This window comes from Lotus japonicus, chromosome 5, assembly GCF_012489685.1.
Source record: "Lotus japonicus ecotype B-129 chromosome 5, LjGifu_v1.2".
Classification (NCBI taxonomy): domain Eukaryota; kingdom Viridiplantae; phylum Streptophyta; class Magnoliopsida; order Fabales; family Fabaceae; genus Lotus; species Lotus japonicus.
In genome coordinates this window covers 54,829,445-54,841,192 of record NC_080045.1, presented here as the reverse complement: position 1 = coordinate 54,841,192, position 11,748 = coordinate 54,829,445, and positions in this window count along the sequence as shown.

Here is an 11,748-nt window from a genome sequence, read left to right as displayed (position 1 = left end):
ATAATTACTATTTTATCCTTTACATATACATCTCATCTAATGGCTCATTTTCTACTGTTTCTCGAATCCTCGGTTACTTCCCGCGATGCGTTTCATTTCGTTAAGTAGACGTCACTTTCTTTCACTTCCCTTCTCTCTATAACAGACTGTTTTTTTCTCCTTGTCACCACCACATGACATTTGCCAACCCCAACCCAACCATGTGTAGCCACTATACGACAACTTTTCGTTTACTCTTTATTAATGTTCTTTATTAATTGGTCAAGATTTAATGGTCTGATTTAGGTCATGAAACTTGTATTATGTGATTTATATTAGTATAGAGTAATATTAATAGTATAGAGTGACTCTCTTGTTGCTGAGAATCTGATAAATGAGGGTTGTGCTATCCTTCACCCGTACGCGTCCCTTGTGAATCAGATTCGTGTCTTCCTGGCTCGAGATTGGAATGTTGTTTGTGTTCATATCCTACGTGAGGCGAACCAAGTTGCAGATTGTCTGGCAAATGAATCTCATGTCCTCAGTTTGGGGTTGCACTGCTTTGAGACCCCTCCTCCTAGCTGCTTGAATCTTTTGTTTTTTTATCGGATGGGAATCACTTTCCCTCGCACCATCTTAGTATAGTTTCTTTTCTTTTCCGGGCATAGCCCTCCATGTAACCAAAAAAAAAAATAGTACTCTTAGGTTTATTTTTCTTTGCTGTCAGTCTTTTTCACATGTATTTCAAACTATTTAGGCCTGCTATGAAGTTCTGACTCTTCTACATCTACTTATAGTCAACTTCTATGTGGATTTGGTCTTTGATTATGTGCTGATGCGTAGAAGAGATGAAAAATAACTAAAACGATGAGTAGAAAACAAAATTAAGTGTGATAAAGAACAAAATAATTTTTTTAAGGCTTAAATACTCTGGAGGTCCCTAGAATTGTACTCGTACGAAAATAAGTTCCTGAATTTTTTTTTTCGATTTCGGGTCCCTGTAAATTTTTTTAATCGAAATAGGTCCCTACGTGTATTTAAAGGTTAAGTGGCTCAATTTTTGCATAGTCATTGTTTCCACGTGACCTTTATTATTATTTTTAATTACACATGGCTTATTAAACGAAAGGCTTAAAAACTTTATTAAAATAACACAAAATCCATAAACATTTTGTTGATCATCATGTTCATGTATGATCTTCATCTTCAACTTCTATCATCTTCAAACTTAAAAACCCCTAAAATTCAAAAAAAAAAAAAACCAAAGTTCAAAAACCTGAATTACAAATAAAACTCAGAAATTAAAATTCAAAATACCCACACTTTATCCTTTCCATTAATTAAAACCCAGAATGTTTGTAGATGTGAGGAAACCGGAAGAAAAAAAATCAGGCTTGAAGAAGTAGATAAAACCCAAAAACCATAAGCCACCATAACCAAAACTAATTTCTCCCAATCAAACTTTAGTGGGTCTCCACCACCAAAAATCTGACCCTTGAATCATTCTCGACCCTTGAATTGTTCTTGAAACCCCATCAAACCCACCAAATTCTTGAATCAACCGTGGAGTTTGCTGGTGCGTCGAGGAAGAAGAAAATTTAGCCAGAAAGTCTCAAAATCATCAATCTCTCCTCCTTACCTCCCTCTTCATTACTGCAAACTCATAACCAAAACAGTAAACCCATAACCGATTTTCTCTATCCTCACCACCTTGTTTCTCCACCATAGCCATCAATCTTCACAAAAAAACAGAAAATCGAAGAGCATAACAGAGAAGAGAAAAAAACGGAGAACATGTTCACCTCGATCTGGTTTTCTCTCAATATGTGTCCTCTCTCGATTTGGGTTTTATCTCGATCTGTGTTTTCACTCGATCTGGGTTCCCTCACCGCCAAATCTTGAAAAGATCCGACCTTTGTGTTGTAGAGGACCACTGGATCTACACATTCGCCGCATGTGGGTGAATGGGTGAGCCAAGGTTGTGAAGAAGAGAGGAAGCAGGATTCATACAGAGAGGGATAAGGCTCACGGAGAAGAAGGATGCTGCGAGATATATATATAAGAGAACAGGTTGGGTTGGAGTGGCAGGGGCAATTTTTTTGTAGTTGGAGGGTGAGTGGGTTTCTAGTTTCTAGGGTGGGGGTGGGGTGGGTTGCGGTGGTGGTTAGAGGTGAGTGGATTTCTGGTTTCTGGGGTGGGGTCGGTTGCGGTGGTTAGAGGTGAGTGGGTTTCTAGAGAAGGGGTGGGGTGGATTGTGGTGGTGGCGGTGGTCGGAGGTTGCTGAAGCAAACAAATCTGCAGGAGAAGGTAGACCTGAGGAATTGGATTGAAGATGATCTGATTTGATTTCTTAGGGATTAGGGATTAAATTTAAAATTAAAATGTTTAATTTCGTTTTATTATTCCATGTGTAATTAAAAAAAATTATAAAAGCCATGTGGAATTAATGACTATGCGAAAATAGAGCCACCTAAACTTTAAACACACGTAGGGACCTATTTCGATTAAAAAACTTTTCCAGGGACCCGGAATCGGAAAAAAAAATCAGGGACTTATTTTCGTACTGGACACAATTTCAGGGACATATAGAATATTTAAACCTTATTTTAATTACTTTTTACATAAATAAGTGTATGTTTAGACTTAAGTAGATTATTAAGTGTATGATTGGGTGAATGCACATACATTGTATTTGAAAAGTGGAATTGAAAATCTGTAACAACCAATATCAAAAGTGGTTTTGTGTTACTTTACATTCAATTGACACGGCTCTCCATGTTTTTCTCTGCTGGGTTAGGTCTTAGCTAAGGGTAATGATGTGAGACTTTGCCTTTGTCGTTCCATAATTCTGGCTTGTGTGCAAGGTCTTCGCCTTATAGGCTTTACACGAATATTTTTAGCATGTTTTGTCCTCACTTGTGTTTTTTAGGAAAACTTTTCAGGAGGCTACCTATATCAATATTTTTTTCAAGGGAAGCAACACACTTAAATTTGAAGTTTTTATGAGTTTAGCTCCATAAAAGAAGATGCACGATATTGTTATGAGTAGTATCATTCAAATCTGATAAGCTCTCCTCAATTTTATTGTCCCATGCTTATATAATATCATAATACCTCTCGTTTGAGTGTGTGATCGGTTCATTCATGTGTCATTTTGCCAATAAGTCTTGCTAAGAGTCGTTCCTTGTCCATGCATTCTCATTGCACCGACGGTCATTCCCAGTTCTCGTCAGCCCCACGTGTCATGGAGGACAAATGCTAGTTATTTATGAAGAGGACAATGAACAAGAGAGAGAACTTTATTTTTTTTAATGCACATGATTTCAGTAAAAAAAATTTGTCCCACTAAAGGATGGATCTGATTACGAATCGTGAAAAAAAATCTAAGGTCACTCATTTCGACAAAGTAGAACTCTGAATGTAAATCGCAATACATGAGGACTAAAAGTGTAATTAAGACTTTTATTTCCTCTATTTTTCTTCCACATTTTTCATAATAAATAATTAAAAAATGGTCTGTCTGAGTTTCGATCGGTATTATTCGGTTTATAATTAAGTTCAATTTGATTGAAACCAACCTAAACCGACATGTTTCAGTAAGGCCCGTATGAGCCTTACTAAAGAAGCAATTTATAGTTTGAAATTTGAATCTTACATTTTCTTATAGAAAGCGTGTGCCCCGTCAAAGCCTTACTGTTTGTTTAGTATATTAGACCATCAGTCAGGTACTCAGGTTTAGATGCCGGTGGAGAAAAATGTTCACATTCGAACTCGTCAGACATCAATTGTTCTAGATAATTTTATGACTCATTTAACCCGAAAACCCACACAAATTCACTTGTTATGCATGTTGGGCCATCAGGTAGTTTAGTTTTGGATCAGGCCTCAGGTTCTTGCTCCCTACCTTCTCTTTTTGTACTTCAAATTTCCAAAACATTAATGTCATATAGAGAGATTGAGTGAAAAATGATACTCCAGTATTGATTAACGATAGGATAGACTTTTTTACATCACTAGTGTAATTTTCAAACATATTTACTAATTTAGTGTAAGTTTTAAATTATTTACGGATTTAGTATAAATCGCCACTAGTATTAACGATTTCATTAATATATTATTTTTGTTCTTATGAAATCGTCATTGACATTGGAGATACCTCCTTTTCTTTTTAATGAAATCGCCACTTGCTGCGGCGACACCATAATTTTTTTTTTGACTCTGTTCGTTAGTGACGGAAAAACGTCCGTCACAAAATCGTTGTATATAATATGTAAAGAAGTCACAAACAATATTCCGTCGCTAATACTTTTGCGACGGAATAATTTCTACTCTACTATCCGTCACTAATTTTGTTTTTTATTATTCACTAGGATTTTGTGACGAATAACTTCGTCGCTAAATATTTTGCGACGGATTTCTTCTCTCTTAACTTTCCGTCACTAATACCTTTCATATTATATACACTGGGATTTTGTGACGGACGTATTTCTGTCACTAACTAGTAGCGTCACAAAAAAAAAATGGTGTCGCCACTTGCAGTGGCGATTTCATTAAATAAAAAAGGTATCTCCGATGTTAATGGCGATTTCATAAGGGATAAAAAAAAATTTAAAGAAACCGCCAATGTCAATGGCGATTTATACTAAATCTGTAAATAATTCAAAACTTGCACTAGATTGGTAAATAAATTTGAAAAATAAACTAGTGATGTTAAAAAGTCTTAGATAGAAAATGAAAAAAATTAGTGAAATGGAAGAAATTATGATATACAATGGGATGAAGAAAAAAGAGAAATATATATATATATATATATATATCTATATATCTATATATGAAAATAAGGTTTTCTTCTACAAGACTTATGCCACATGTCCCTTCCTAAATGATTCATTTTCCCTCCAAAACAAAAAAAAAACTCATTTCCACTTTTTTGGTCACATTAATTGCTATGTTCAATAATACCCATGACAACATACACACTAAATTAATAATTTTGAAAAAGAGTTTATAAAAATATAAACTTAAAGAAATTTATTTTGAAACCGGTAACTTCATTTTTTTTTTACACTTAGAAGTAAAAAAAATTAAGAATAAAACATCAATATTACTTATGAAAACTATATGGTAAGGATATTAGTTCTTTTTCTAATTAAATTTTTAATTTTGGTACTCCCACGTTTTTTATTTCATATGATCATCTCGGCAAATTTCAAAAAAAGAGCATATGATTATCTCTCACCATATTTAATATCCTCTACTATTATAAAATTTCATTTTTTTTTTTATTTTAGAAAGATCAGAATTTCTAACAAATAGTAGCAACAAGCTTAAATGACATGCAACTAGACTACAAGCATTCTTGCATAGAAAAAAGAAACATTACCTGAGACATCATTAAAGTACCTAATCAAATACAAGAGTAGAATCTCAGGGCGTTGCCCAACAAAACAGACACAGACTGCAAGTCCAAGCACCCCTACATTAACAAAATCTCACTGTCCTCTTAATTGCAGTTACCGAATTTAAAATCAACTTCTGCTTCGGCGCCTTTCCCTAAGGCCATTTCCATTAGAATAAGGCCATTTCCATTCGAAAATATCAACATATAAATATGATGTAATTTATTTAAATTAAGTTATAAATATTAAATAATTTATAGAAGTAAATTTTTTAAAATTTAAATTCAAATTAGTCAATTAAGGAATATAAAGAGCAATCAATCTCAAATAATTATTACTACATTTATGACTCTTATTCTTACAAAGATATATCTGCATATATTGGTCAAAAAATTATTAATGCCCCGTATTCAAGTTCTCTACTTCTACTTTAAAAAAAAAAGTCATCTACTTCGCATATTTAAATTATTTAGTTAATTTTATAAATACTTTAAACATTTAAATTAGCAAGTGTTTCAAATTCAAATAATTTATTTAGCACAATCAATTTTGTGATTCAATTATAAAATATACACTTTTTAATGTTTTCCATTATTCAGTTATATCAACTCCTAATCATTCCATGGAATGAAAAAAGAACTCTTAATAATTCTTTATTTAGTTATTCTAATTAATACAGTATAATATAATAATAAATCAAATCAGACTATATTTTTTGTTAGCAATTAAAACACACTAATTTAAATTGTAATTCTTATATGTTTACTATTAATTATAAACGCAAGACCTTCTTATTCGTTGTAACTCACGATTCTTCGTTATTTTTACTCATTCATGTTTATCTTTGGTATCATTAAGGAGTTTGTTTAGATGCAATAACAATTTCTTAAAGGTATATTCTTTTTCACTCACGTTCTCTTCCCCCATCATTCACTCTACCGTACTTATGTTCGCTCATTTCCTTTTGCTCCGTCATATTTTCTTTCAAGGTTAGTTTCATTCATATGCAGGGTTAATTTTCTATAGGTACTTTTAAAATGGTTTTTTTTTTGGATAATATACCCTTAAAATTAGTGCCATACAAATTTTTTCCTCTTTAATGTTTCTTCTAGGTCGCAGATGCTTCATAATAATTAACTAGATGCTTTGAAGAAAGTGATTCTCTCCTTCATAGTTGATTTTAAAAGCTACGTTTTCTAAATAATAATTTATCTATATCTATATTTATATAAATATGAAAAGAATGTAAGAAAGTTTTATTCTAGAAGACCTATGCCACATGTATCCTCTTAAGTAATTTATTTTCCCTCGAAAACAAAAAAAAATGATTTCAACTTTTTTTATCTCATGAATTGCTAAATTTAATAATATTATGGCCACATACACAATACATAAATAATTTTAAAAAAATGCTTATAAAAAAATAATATATCAACAAAAGTAAATTGCTACATACCAGTAACCACATTAATTTTATTTTTTGTTACACTCAAAGGTAAATTATTTTTTTAAGAATAAAACATAGGTAATACTTATAAAAACTATCAAAGTAAGGATATAAATTCCAAATAATATTATTTTCACCCCGTCCAAATTTTCGAAAAGATGATACAATACATGAATATCTCTGAACCTATTTCATTTCATCCATTATAAAAAATTCCACCTTATAATTTTTTTGAAAATAATCAATTCTGATTATAAAAAAAATCAATTTTTATTTTTCCTTAAATTCTTTTTTAAGATATATCAAATATTAAAAAAATATTATAAATTTGAAAATACGATTCATAAAAATAATTGGAATCCTTTTTATTTTTAATTTTTTTTTGGAAAAGCCAAATATATATTAAAAGGGGCAAAGCCCAAAAGAGTTCCAGCAACAAACAAGACACCAAGAAAAAAAAAAACTAAAATCAATGTATATTGGATCTTTTAATTTTTAGTTATAAAATTCATTTATTTGTTTTCCCTTAATATTATGGTTAAAATGATTTTAAAATATAAATTAATTTTTTATGAAATTCGAAGTTCCTTTAATACTAGATTAATTATAAAATGTGTGCGATGAGCAAATGAATTTTTGAAAATAAAATAAATATTGAATTTTTTAATTTTCAGGATCATTAATTTTTTATTTTGAATTTTTCGAAAATTTTCCAATTGCATAAATACTTCCTATTTTAGTTACTACAAATTTTATTAGGAGTGCAAGCGGGTATGGTCTGTTCCGCGATTCCGACCAAACCGATCTGAACCGAAACACATTACGATGGGTTGGATTAGATCATTAGTTCGATTCAGGTTTATTTACTGAATTCGATGACCATCGGTTCAGGTATCATATTTGTGGATTGAAAAAACGATCTATCCGAACCAATCTAATGAATTGAGAATTTTTTTACATTAATCCCAAACATTTTCAACCCATTACATTACATATTCATATTTGTATTAGAGGTGTTATTTTTATTTAGATTATATGATTTATGTCATTATCGAATGTTCTGTTCTTTGAAAATGTTAGATTTTTCTATATTTTTTATAATTTTTCACGTTTTTAGATTAATTTTCGTGCATATTTCCAAATAATATTTTTTTTATTTCAAATCCGACCATCGGAACCGAACCAATCCGATTGAGATCTGGTTGGTTTTGTTCGAATTTAGAATTAAAAATCATGAAATCTGAACCAACCCAAACCGAACATGTTAGATTGGTGCAGACATTTAAACACCATAAATTTGAACCAATCCGGTCCGATTACACCCCTAAATTTTATTTCTTATAATTGAAATTAATGTCTCTAATTAATTCCTAAAATTAATAAGTATAATTAATTATCGTTTTTAAATTCAAATTTTAAAAACGATGGTGCTCAAGAATTGATAATTTATTGGAACAATGAAATAATTTGAAATAAATAACGAATTTTTTTAATTAGATTAGACAAGATTGATTAAATAATTGAATTTTCAAAATGGAATATTCCATATTTTCAGAATTAAATTGATATAATTTAATTAATGAATCATTTGAACATCTTTGGGATTTCTTATGAAAAGAACTGATCCTGTTTTGTTTTTCTCCATTCGTCTACTGCATGGTAAGTATTTTCAACCTTCTTCCATATTTTCCGTACTCCTCGATTTCCTCCCTTTCATTTTTCAGTTTCTCAATTCGTTATTCGATTTCATGTTAAGGATTTCACCTTCAATTTTTCTTTCATTTAAAACAATTATAGAGAAAAATAATTTATCAATCATGTGCCAGGTAATACTTTTTATCTTAATGCAATAATAATTAATTTAGCTATACATGCACGTTGGTTAGAATTCATTTTCTCTTTTGAGACATTTCTCACATTATTTTTTTAATCTATAACATTCTCTTTCACCCGTTTTTTGTGACATTGTGTTTACCTTATTTTGATTTATTGTTTTTAGAGTTTTATTCCATTTTTTATTTTATAATTCTCCACCACCACTGTATGATCTCAATATTATAAGTTTATTATTATCCTTTTATAGTCTTATTCACTCCTTTTTATTTGTTGTGTAAAATAATTTATTTCATGTTTCATGATAGGGTGTTCGAGGTTCGGTTTTAAAGGACAAATTCATCTGATCCGATTGTTTCAGTTTTATAATTTAATCATTCAATTATTTTTTTTCAAATCCAAACCAATTTTTATCAGTTTGGATTGGATTGCATTTCAGTTTTTCAAAGAAACTAAAAATCTTGAAATAAATAACGAAATATAAAATAAAATCATAAAACAAGTAGCACTGTACAGAGAGAAGATATCATGCTAAGTGATGACTGTGATTTGTAACACTACTACATTTCATGTACAATATCTAATTAACTCTATCTAAGTTGATTTTCAACCAATTTTACAAACGTATTGTTTTGAGTAAGAGGCAAAGAAGCAGAACATTGATGGTTCCACTTTCGCTGAATGAAAAGAAGACATATGTCTCATAACTTGGAAAAGTTTAAACACATTACTGTAAAGGTTTGGGTATACATGGAATAAAACATCATAAGTATGGTTAAATGGGTAATTATGTATGTCAAAATTTGAATAAATAAATACTTTTGGTTTGGATTGGTTCGATTTTAACATGGGAACTGAAAACAAACGGATCCATTCACAAAATATCGGTTTTTGCGGTTTTTCGGTTTTTTTGGTTATTAGGTTTTTTGGATCGGTTTGAGCGGTTTTAATTCATTTTGGTTCGGTTATGAACACCCTTATTTCATTATCCTATTATTTACTCATTCTTCCATATTCGATTCACCATTATATATTGTTTCACCTCTTTTTTAAATGGCTTAATTGCACTTTTGCTCCCTGATCTTTCACCTTTGTGCGATTTACCTCCCTCATCTTTAAAATGAGCGAATTTCCTCCCTCTTCTATTAATATGTGCGATTTAGGCCCTTCCGTTAGTTAGCCGTCCAATTACTAACGGCGGTTGCTATTTTCACCCTCCCTTTTACTAACCACACCCCCATATCAGAAATAAAAATAAAAATAAAAATAAAAAAAGGAGGTAAATTGCACAAAGGTGAAAGATCAGGGGGCAAAAGTGCAATTAAGCTAAAAAATAAAAAAATAAATGAAATAAATTAAATAAATTAAATACAATTAATAGAAAATAAAAAAAAACTGGAAAAAAATATTTTTATAAAAATCAAAGAAAAAATAATAAAATAAATGAAATAAGTTAAATACAAATAATAGAAAATGAAAAAACATTTATATAAAATAAAAAAAAAGCTGAAAAAAATATTTTTATAAAAATCAAAGAAAAAATGTTTTTATAAATTCAAAGAAAATAAATTATTTTTTTTAATTGAAGATAGAAATTTAAAAATAAAATAAAAGAATATTATTTTTAATTTAGTGTAGGTGGTGCAAATAGAAACAAATTCTTCTTTTATTTTATTTTTAAATTTCTATCTTCAATTAAAAAAATATGTTATTTTCTTTGACTTTATAAAAACATTTTTTTCTTTGATTTTTATAAAAAAAAATTCAGTTTTTTCTTTGATTTTATAAAAATATTTTTTCATTTTCTATTAATTGTATTTAACTTATTTCATTTATTTTATTATTTTTTCTTTGATTTTTATAAAAATATTTTTTCAGTTTTTTTTAATTTATAGTTTTTTTTTATTTTCTATTAATTTTATTTAATTTATTTAATTTATTTTTTTATTTTTATTTCTGATAAGGGGGTGTGGTTAGTAAAAGGGGGGTGAAAATAGCAACCACCGTTAGCAATTGGACGGCTAACTAACGGAAGGGCCTAAATCACACATATTAATAGAAGAGGGAGGGAATTCGCTCATTTTAAAGATGAGAGAGGTAAATCGCACAAAGGTGAAAGATCAGGGAGCAAAAGTGCAATTAAGCCTTTTTAAATCATGAAGGGGAAAGACATGCAAAAATCCTTCAATTTATCTGCTTGGATTGATAAAATGAATTTCTCCTCCATCGTCCCTGGTAGGCGGTGGTTACCAAAGGTATGATCGAAGAGCCAAAGACTAAAAAAGGGAATGAGTTCAAACTTAAAAATAATAGCCACGTGAGACTTTATTAAAAAATAAGAGAAGCCTTTCGATCTAAATAATTTTCGTATATTATCTATTATTTTAGTTTATTTAATCTGGTAACTTTTTCTATGATTTGATTTGAGTTTTAGTAAAAGTGGGGTTTCATTTTGTTGTTACATATTGATTTCTCTTCGAAATTAACATTTTGAATCAAAATATATATTATTATTATTGTTATTGTTATTATAAATAGAAAGATTGTGGACTGGGCGAGCCCTTAGAGGGGCGACGCCCAGGGTTCAGCCCGCCCAAGGGCGAGAGCCTGGCCTTAAGTTGGGCCTCAACTTCAGAGGCCCAACTGGCCCAATAGGTAGTGCCCAAGCTCTATAAATAGAAGGTAGTTACCAATTGTAAGGGACTTTTAGCTCATTTTATCAAATAACACATGAAATTCAGCACTCTCTCTCTCTCATTCTCTTTCTCCCTCTAGCACATTCTTCCACTCCCTAGGCACTATCCCTCTCTTTAATGTTCATTCCTAGAACATTTGGCGCCGTCTGTGGGGACGATAAACTTTCTATTCCCATTCACGTGGACCGATTGTGCAAGAGGCGATCTCTGGTTACGATTCGACGATTCTAAAGTTTTTCTTGGTTTGATTCTGTGATCGGTGTTTGTTTTCCGATCGAGTTTGTGTCGTTCCTGGTTTTGATGGAGACTCGACGCAGGAAGCAGCATCATTCGCCGGAGCGGCGGCGAATCTCGCCGCCTCGGAGGCCTCAGCGAGTTGTCTTGGATTCTCCGA